This window comes from Myotis nattereri, assembly GCF_964212035.1.
Source record: "Myotis nattereri genome assembly, chromosome: 21".
Classification (NCBI taxonomy): domain Eukaryota; kingdom Metazoa; phylum Chordata; class Mammalia; order Chiroptera; family Vespertilionidae; genus Myotis; species Myotis nattereri.
In genome coordinates this window covers 11,042,108-11,049,187 of record NC_138097.1, presented here as the reverse complement: position 1 = coordinate 11,049,187, position 7,080 = coordinate 11,042,108, and the positions used below count along the sequence as shown (strand labels likewise).

The 7,080-nt window shown below is 56.4% G+C and overlaps 1 protein-coding gene across 1 annotated transcript in view; it reads right to left on the bottom strand.

The window, feature by feature from the left end:
- CRTC3 (CREB regulated transcription coactivator 3) overlaps nucleotides 1–7,080 on the bottom strand; it is a gene marked incomplete at its 5' end in the record, with an annotated part of 1,283,408 nt that overhangs the window by 233,719 nt on the left and 1,042,609 nt on the right. The window lies entirely within an intron of this gene.

Below are 7,080 nucleotides of genomic sequence, written 5' to 3'. Positions count from 1 at the left end.
ACAGGCCCGGCCTGTCAAAGCGTCTGAGATGGACCGCCGCCCGTCCCCGCGCAGCTGGGCTCAGACGTGTCTCGGCTCTTGTTCTGGGCCTGAGAACGGCGAAGCCCGGTGAGGTTCAAGGGCAAACTCACTATTCATCAGTCAGGGGTTCTTGACGTCCCTCTCCCCCAGGGACGGGTCCCCCCCTTCCTCTCTCTCGCTTCCTTGGGGCACATTCCTGGGTTCCTTTGGTGAAGATTGCTCACCCTTCTCCTCCGGCCCAGCCCCCTCTCCATAGGCTGTGAACACCCCCCCCCCCCCTGCCCCAGAAGGCGAGGCTGGGAGAGACAATGGCCGCAGGAACTATTCAGGCGGGACCCGGCCACGCTGGCCTGCCCTCCACTCCCAGCGGCCCTGTGGGCCCACTCCCCTCTGACTCAGGGCACCCCTGGGCCACCAGCCTTTGTGTGTGTGTGTGTGTGTTTTAAATATATATTTCTATTGATTTCAGAGAGGAAGGGAGAGGGAGAGAGAGAGATAGACACATCCATGATGAAAAGGGAATCATGGATCGGTTGCCTCCTGCACGCCCCCCAATGGGGATCGAGCCCTCAACCCGGGCCTGTGCCCTGGCTGGGCACAGAACTGTGACCTCCTGGTTCATAGGTGGGCACCCAGGCACTGAGCCACGCCGGCCAGCTGGGCCAGCACGTGTATTTTAAGTGTATTTTAGTGTATTTAAGTGTATTTAAGTGTATTTTAACACTGTTGGTTGGAGAGTGTAGATTGTAGAGTATTTCCTGGAATGCGGCAACATCAGACCGTGAAATGCGCACACAAATGGCACAGCAGGGCCTTTACTCGGTGGTTATAGATGGAAGCATTCCCAGAGACGTGTGCACTCGGATGTGCCTCAGAGCTTTTCTTCTTAGAATGTGAAATATGGCCCTGGCCGGTTTGGCTCAGTGGATAGAGCGCTGGCCTGTGGACTGAAGGGTCCCAGGTTCGAGTCCAGTCAAGGGCACATGCTTGGGGGCGTGCAGGAGGCAGCCAATCAGTGATTCTCTCTCATCATTGATGTTTCTCTCTCCCGCTTCCTCTCTCTGAAATCAATAAAAAATATATTTAAAAAAAGAATGTGAAGTTTTGGAAGTGAGCCTGTGGACCATTCAGAGTGTGGAATACTATGCAGCTATGAAAATGAGTGTGGTAGGTCTCTCTCTAAGCTGGTGGGGAGGGTTGGCTAGTATATAAGGGGTCCTTTGAATAATTATGAAGGCAGTGTTTATTAAAATACATTTCCTTTTCAAAATTGAGCTACTGGCTGTTAAAATGTGTATACATTTTTTGGGGACACCCTGTATACTCTTAGGGGAATAGACTAAATTGCAAAACAGGCAGTAGAATGTGATCTCATTTGTGTGTGTTTATTTTTTTAAAATATGTTTTTATTTTATTGATTTTTTACAGAGAGGAAAGGAGAGGGATAGAGAGTTAGAAACATCGATGAGAGAGAAACATCGATCAGCTGCCTCCTGCACACCCCCTACTGGGGATGTCCCCACAACCAAGGTACATGCCCTTGACTGGAATCGAGCCTGGGACCCTTGAGTCTGCAGGCCAATGCTCTATCCACTGAGCCAAACCGGTTAGGGCTAAATATGTTGTTTTTTATTGATTTCAGAGAGGAAGGGAGAGGGAGAGAGAGAGAGAGGAACATCAATGATGAGAGAGAACCATTGATCAGCTGCCTCCTGCACGCCCCCTAGTGGGCATGGAACCCGCAACCCCTGGGCATGTGCCCTGACCAGGAGTTGAACTGTGACCTCCTGGTTCATAGGTCCATGCTCAACCACTGAGCCACACCGGCCAGGCTGTGTGTGTTTAGAAGTCAGCCCTGAGTGTACTCATGTCTGAAGAGTTTCTGGAAATGCAGATGGATGTGAACTCTCTGTATTGTTGTATTTTCTTTCCATGCTTGTGGGTACTTTTCCTGAGAAACTGGAAAAGGCCTGATGGGAGGGGGCTTGACAGGGGTGGTCAGCACACAATACAACATGCGGATGATGTGCTATAGAATTATACGCCTGAAACCTATATAATGTATGAAGCAATGTCACCCCAATAAATTCAATAAAATAAAAAAATTAAAAAGGAAAAAATTAAATAGGTTATTAAACATAAAAGGCATAACTTCCATGTTCTTTTAAAAATTAGTTAATTATTTAAATTTGCTTCTTCCCTTTTTTATTGTTTTATTATTTTGGGTTTTTTTTTTGTTAATCCTCACCCAAGGATATTTTTCCATTGATTTTTTGGAAGAGTGGAAAGGAGGAGGAGGAGAGAGAGAGAGAAAGAGAGAGAGAGGAGAGAGAGAGAGAGAGAGAGAGAGAGAGAGAGAGAGAGAGAGAAACATTGATGTGAGAGAGACACATCGATTGGTTGCCTCCCGCATGGGCCTTGACCAGGGCTGGGATAGAGCCTGCAACCAAGGCATGTGCCCTTGACCAGAATCGAACCAGGAACCCTTCAGTCTGTGGTCCGATGCTCTATCCACTGAGCCAAACGGGCCAGGGTGGTAACTTCTGTTAACCACCTTGGGGTAGGCGCTCTGAGAGGATGCTGGGGATGTTGTGGGAAAAACACCCAGAAACCCCACCACAGCCCATTTCCTTCCTGCCAACCCCACTTCAGCGTCCTGGTTGCAATGGTGCATTTTAAAAAGCCTACTACGTGCCAGGCTTAGTATCTCTGGGTGCAGCTTAGGTGGGTCTCAGTATTCCAGTTTCACGGATGTTCAGCCTGTTTGCTTGTCCGAGCTCCTGGGAGAGGCCTGGGAGGGGTTCCCTGTGCCTCTGTGAGCAGATGAGTAGGCGTTAAACTCTGCCTTCAGGAGCCCCCCGTTTTCTGGGGGGGGGGGCCTTGGAAGCCTGGCCACGCCCCACTCCAGTTGCATGCTGGTCTGTGGGCCTGGTGGGCAGGGAGGTGTCCCCCATCCACCACCGCCCAATAGAGGTGCTACTGTGCTGGGGGACTGGTGGGCAGGGCGGGTGGGGACTGTGAAGGGTCCTGTTTGCAGAAGCAGCGTGTGTCCCGAGAGAGAATCATCCTGCTGGTGAGGCTGGTGTCTCTCCTGCCTACCTCACCCCCAAATAGGAAAGGAGCAGAGAGGCCAGCCCACAGCCCAGCTCAGGGCTCCCCACGGGGCCCCGATGGCCTGGGCGGAGTGGGGGCAGAGGCACGCTGTCCACCTGGATCCAGGAGCCGCCTGGAGGGGCCTGGGAAATCCATGGGGGGCTCTTGGGGCCTGGGGAGGAGCTATTGTCACCCCAAGTCAGCTGTGGGGCCTATGGAGAGGGGAGGGAAGAAGCATTAAGAACAACCACAGGCTAGGCCACCAAGCCAATGCTTTATAACCTCAGGCACTATGGGCACCATTGGTACACCCATTTTACAGATGAGGAAGCTGAGGCCCAAAATGTTACATTATAGGTCCCTCGTCACACAGCTTGCAAGTGCCAGAACTGAGATCCAAAACCAAATCTCTTTAAGGTCCGTACTCCTAACCCCAAAGAGGTCCTGTCTGGCTTCGCCACTGAGAGCAAGTCCCCAAGCTGCACCCCCTCCTCATCAGCCCCAAACATAGAGACATTAGCCCCTCCTTCACAAGGTCGCCCCAAACAGTCCCTCGCCCGGGGCCTCCCTCACTGCACCTAATGCCATCTACGGGCTGCACCGCGCCAGCTGGACTGGACAGCGGAGTGAGGCCTGGTTACTGCTGCCTCTCCTCCGGGGCTGTCCAGATGGGCTTCCTAGGGGTGCTGGCCTGGAGACAAGGCTGCAGCCCCGCTGATCAAGACAAGCCCGAGTGAGTGCTAGAGAGAGGGGGGCTGGGTCCCGGGAAAGGCCTGGGTCTCCACCTGGTGGGAGGGGGGCGTGGGCAGGGTCCCCTGGCTGCTGGTTGTCTGCATTCCTGCAGATTTTGCTTCTTTTTAAAAAAATATTTTTATTGATTTCAGAGAGGAAGGGAGACAGAGAGAGAAACAGCAATGATGAGAGAGAATCATGGATCGGCTGCCTCCTGCACGCCTCCCACTGGAGATGGAGCCCGCAACCCGGGCATGTGCCCTTAACCGGGAATGGAACTCTGACCTCCTGGCTCATAGGTCGATGCTCAACCACTGAGCCACACCGGCTGGGCTCTGCTTTTTCTTTGGGGCCCCTGACCTGAAGGGGTCTGGCAAGAAGATGAGGACATTCACGGGCCTGCCCCAGCTTCCGAGGCTGGCCTGAGTGACAGGGGCACAGGGAAGGTTGACGCTGCAGAAGCAGAAGTGGGAGAGCGGAGACCCCACCCAGGCACCTGGAATCATCGGGACTCTCCCAAGGCCAGGGGTCCCCCCTCTTCCCCCTCCCAATGGTCCTGAAGGAGCGTGAGGCCAAGTCCCAGGAGAAAAACCCCTCCCAGTCCTGTGACCCCCCCTGCCTCTCTCTCCCCAGCCCACAATGAATAAAGTTTCTTTGCAAAGCGACCTGCGTCTCTCGTAAGTTTTTCTGGGAAGACATGGGTGAAGGAAGTGAGACTCAGCCACCAGCAAAGACAATTCATGGTGCATTGATATGGTGGGGGCCTGGGCGTGGATGGGGAGGTAGGAGAAGACACCTCCTGAGGCTTTGGGGAGCCTGTCTCCCTGACCTGGGCGGGGGGTCCTTTGGGTAAGAGGATGAAGGTCGCTGGCCGCCTTGAAGGTGGCAGCCAAGTGTCCTACCCTCGGGAGAGGGGCTCTGGAGATTCTGGACTGTGTGAGGCAGCCCCCAAACTCCTCCTCAAGCTCCAATAAATGTCTTCTCATTTAACTCACAACAACCTCATAAACCCTAGTCCCATTCTACAGACTAGGAAGTGGAGGCTCAGACATATACAAAGAGTTGGGCTCAGCTCTCACCACTGACCAGGATGGGATGCACGAGCAAATTTTTTTAAAAAATATTTTTATTGATTTCAGAGAGGAAAGGAGGGGGGAGGGAGAGAGAGAAACATCAATGAAGAGAGAGAATCATGGATCGGCTGCCTCCTGCACTGCCCCACACTGGGGATGGAGCCCACCACCCGGGCATGTGCCCTGACCAGGAATCAAACCGTGACCTCCTGGTTCATAGTTCGGCGCTCAACCGAACTGAGCCACGCTGGCCGGGCTTGGCAAGGTTTGTCATGCATGTGCAAAATCACAGTCTGGGTTCTCACAGGGCCCTGGGCCCCAGATTTATAACCTCCACCTACCCTGGCTGGGTATCTCAGTTGATTCGTGTTGTCCCGATATGCCAAGGTTGCAGGTTCAATTCCTGGTCAGGGCACATACAAAAATCAACCAATGAACGTGTAAATAAGTGGAACAACAAATCTCTCTCAAAAATCAATCAATAAAATCTTTTTTTAAAAAAAATCTATATTTTCTGGTGCCAGGCGCTGTTCTAAGTGCTTGTTCGTGTCCTAAATTATGGTTTAACCCTCAGACATCCATACGCGTAACGAGGCGCTATCCTATTGAACCAATGGAGAGGGTAGGCCCATGGGTATGGATATGGGCGCTGCCCGATGCCAACACAGGCACGTAACCCCTGCCCACTCGGCCTCCCCACTAGCCTCTCCGAGTTCCAGGACCCCAACTAGAGGTCCCTCACCCCCGCCCCATGGCATTCAGGCAGGGATCGGGCCCCCGGGGCGGCGCGGCGGGGTTTGCACCCCCGGCCGGCAGGCGGCGCTGTCCGGGCGCCCGGCTCCCCTCGCGGGCCGCGCTCCTCCCGGCAGCGGGCTCGGGCCCCAGGATTCCGGGCGGGAGTGAGAGGAGGGCGGAGGCGCGCGCAGCACAAAGAGCTTTTTATTTAAATTTGTTTAGAGTTTCGCGCATTTGCATGAAAAATGTGTGAGAAGAGCCAGCTCCGGTGACCTCATCCGCACCTGCCATTAACGTTCAATTAGCGGCTGAATAGCGGCCGCCGACGCGACGTGCAGAGAATCCCGCCGGCCCCGGCGCAGGCTGGGCTGGAAGTGGGGGCTGGGGGCGCAGACCTCGGGGCCTCGTCCGCACCCCGACACTTCGAGGGGCCGCGGAGACCCCAGAACCCAGCAGCCCAAGGCAGTCTGGGGCGCACCGGAGGTCCCCTTTGCGCACAGGGCGCCCCCTCCCTGGCACCGGCGCTGGCCCTTGCGCCCCGTCCAAACTCGGAGGGGTGCCCGCGCCACCTTCGGGACAAAGTGTCGTGTACAAGTTCAAGTTCAGGGCCTGGCCCCGGGGGGCGCCGAGCCTTCCCCAGCCGCCTTTGTTCTTCAAGATAATCGCTCCCCAGGCCCTAACGGACGGGGGGCCCCGCAGACGCCCCCGCCCCAGCGCGCCCCGCAGGAGCCGCCTCCTCCCGCCGGCGCGGCGCCTGTCCCAGGTCCCAGCGCCCCCGCGCGCTCGGGGCCACCGAAGGGTCTGGGGGCGACCCGAGCCCGTGGGAGCCTCCCAAGCCCAGCAATCCCAGCGGCAAACCGAGCTCGGTCGGACGGACGGACGCTGGCGCGGAGGTAAGAAGCCCTGGCTGGTCCGCCCGCACCCCTCGTGCCCCGCCCCTGGCCCCCGCGCGCAGCGACCAGGGCCCCGGGCGGAGGGCGGCGCGCTGCTCGGGGCCGGAGGGAGGCTGGGCAGCCCCGCCGGGCCTGCGGGGGGCGCGCTGCTGCTGCTCGGGGCCTGGGGAGGGGCGCACGGGGCGGGGGGCGCCGGGTGCCCGCCTTCCCCACGGGCGTCTCGCTCCCCCAGCTCTCCTCGGTGAGCTTCTGGGTCTCCATGTCTGCGTCGCAAATTTTGGCCAGAGGGGCCCCCAAATAAGAATCTAGCCCCCCTCGGACCCCGAGAGCTGGAGATGTGTGGGCATCCCTCCCCTGCCACCATCCCCAGCACCTCCATTAAGGTCCTGGGACACATGGTGGTAGCTGAGGCGGGGGTGTCCGTGATGTAATGGCCGGGCAGGGGCCTTAATGGGTCCTTGTTTCTGCCCATAGAACAGTGGTTCTCAACCTTGGCTGCACATTAGAATCACCTGGGGATCTTGTTAAAATCC